Below are 2,500 nucleotides of genomic sequence, written 5' to 3'. Positions count from 1 at the left end.
GATGAATTTTCAGTTCTCTCTCTACGCTTCCAACTCACTCGTACCAGTTTAATTCCTCGACAGTTACTACACATTTTTAACGCGAAACGACATGAAATAGTTTCGTAGTGATATGAATAACGCGAACTCGTATTTTTAAATGAAGTCCTCGTAGCCGTCGTCGTCCTCGTTTCGTAAGCTCCCTAATCACTCGTATGATGACAGATCGAATTGAACTCCACTCAGTCCTATTATCATCATTTATATGGACAATTATGAATAAATATACATGGTAGAGATTGAAAAGCAGGCTTGAGTATTAATACAAACAAAGAAGGCGGGAATCATGACGTCATTGCTCAATAGAACCACTCGTGTATACGCCACTCGGTTCCCGGATACAATGGTCGTATTGATTCTGCGAGTGTTTTAGTTCCCGGTAAAACACTCATACACAATATCAAGTAGAAATTTAGTGTTTCTTTCTTAGGGAGTCTAGCGACAAGGTAATTCCGGGCTTTCGTTTGAGGCCGGAGGCCGCACTTTTCGTCCCGTGGTTTCCCACTCTATGTCCTGTACTTTGATGCAAATATTTGAGCGGTTTGTTTTATTTTGCATTGTTATAGTTCTTTTTACTTACTTTTTTAGGAGAATTTGAGATAAATCCAGCCTTGCCTGGGAAACTGATTCTTGGGTTCCAGAAACACTGGAAACAGCGTTTCTGAGTGTTTTATTTTAAAATTTTCCTTAAAGGGGGGAGGAGGGGGGAGGGGGGAGGGGGGAGGGGGGAGGGGGGAGGGGGAGGGGCATGCCACAAACCCTCCCAGGTAGCGCCAAAAATGTCACGTCCAGTGCTCTCAGCATTACAAAGCTGTCGAAAAGCCTGTAATTGCCAGTTCAGTTTACCAGCATCAGTGTTAGGCCCAGCAAATCAGATACTATTCAATGTTTAGCTATGATTAGAAGGCGGCGAAAGGAAGGATACACACAAGACAAAATAGACATCCATTTTATTACGCTTGTGCTTTCAAAAATACCTTATGGCATTTCAGTTTATGCAGCTATTTTTTTTTTCTGATTTACCGTTGTCCAAGGGTGGTAACACGAATCACAAATAAATGGGTCAATTTTCCCAGAGTGGAAGTTGAGATGTCGTACGGAATGAAAGGACTACCCTTGAATCTAGAATTTAACTTGAAATCTTGGACAGTTCAGTCAAAAGTGAAAAAAAAATATTGGGGGGCACGGCAGGAGAACTTCCTCTTTTTATAAAAGTAAAGTAGAGATATAACTGCCATAAGCGGACATTAAAACTCGTAGCAATTCAGACACCACAAACGGGTGAAGGATGCGAAGATGCAGAGAACGTGAGAGATAAGGAAGATGTAGAAGATGCGGGTTGAAACTGCAGAATGCAACATTAATAAAACCTTCAATACTATGCACGTAATAACGCAACGGCCAAAACTGAGACGATTATGCTTACATTCTTACGAATACTGGGAAGCTGTGGTAACTGAACCCATAGATAATAGAGGGGACTGGTTTGGAAGCTCGGCAAACATCAAAGGAGCAAACAAAGATGCCAAGATTTAGGTTTGAAAGTCCACGACCGTGCACAATCTTTTGTTTTGCGGTCATACACTATGCATGAATTATGTAGCCAACACGTTTCTATTGGTTAGTTCCTCAGTACGGAGAAAACAACTATTGTGTTTTGTGCACGGTCAAGGCCAAAAAAGAGAACAAAAACCTACAACAAAGGAATTTGTCGGGTTTCATAACCATTCCCGTCTATTAACTATGCTGAAACTGGACACTGATCACTAGGAACTTACTGCGACTTACTGGGACTAGGGCAACTAAAACTGATGGAAGGAGGCTGAAAAAGCTACATGCAAAACTTTGGACTTATATACGAGACACAAGCTACATATAAATACGTGCTAGAATGGAACGCAAAAAAGGGGTGTAAATGACAAAGAGACAATAAAGAAAGAAGTTTAGAACAAGAACAGCTAACGAGGGAGTGCGAAAGCGTAAATACCAGTGAAAACGAAACATTAAAGGGCACTCAATTAACACGTTATACTAGATCTTACAAGAGACTGAAAAGTTTCACAATTTGTGCACATGAGGTGGGCGGTGAGTAGGGTCTTTCGAAGGCAACTCTGTTTTCCTGGAAAATCTGGTGATTCTACGTAAAACAATGAGTAGCTTTGATGAATAACTGAAAGTAACTCCAATCTCACTCTAATGGCAACCCTTAACTCCTATAAGCCCCGTCCACAGGAGCAATATATATGTGGCAAATACATTTGATCGTGTAGATAGCAAAACAAATAATTGTTGACAATTCACAGTTTGGACAGCAGAGATAAAGCAGAAGAAACAAGGCGAGGTTGCCTGGTCATCCTCCAATGGCGCTCACCAGGCAGGAATTTGCCACATTTTGGGATGAGTCGTCTACAAGAGCAATTTTTCGTAATTGACAACTTTTACTTGTCACATAAAGGCCAAC

At 41.1% G+C, this 2,500-nt stretch overlaps 1 protein-coding gene and 1 pseudogene across 1 annotated transcript in view; one reads left to right on the top strand and one right to left on the bottom strand.

The window, feature by feature from the left end:
* Positions 1-285, top strand: part of LOC138020961 (monocarboxylate transporter 13-like) — a 12,513-nt pseudogene extending 12,228 nt beyond the window's left edge.
* The window catches only part of LOC138020831 (E3 ubiquitin-protein ligase rnf213-alpha-like), a 500,094-nt gene that overhangs the window by 223,968 nt on the left and 273,626 nt on the right, over positions 1-2,500 (bottom strand).

The sequence above is a fragment of the Montipora capricornis genome, chromosome 2 (assembly GCF_036669925.1).
Source record: "Montipora capricornis isolate CH-2021 chromosome 2, ASM3666992v2, whole genome shotgun sequence".
NCBI lineage: Eukaryota > Metazoa > Cnidaria > Anthozoa > Scleractinia > Acroporidae > Montipora > Montipora capricornis.
The sequence above is the reverse complement of the archived record's forward strand: the minus strand, read 5'-3'. Positions and strand labels throughout refer to the sequence as shown.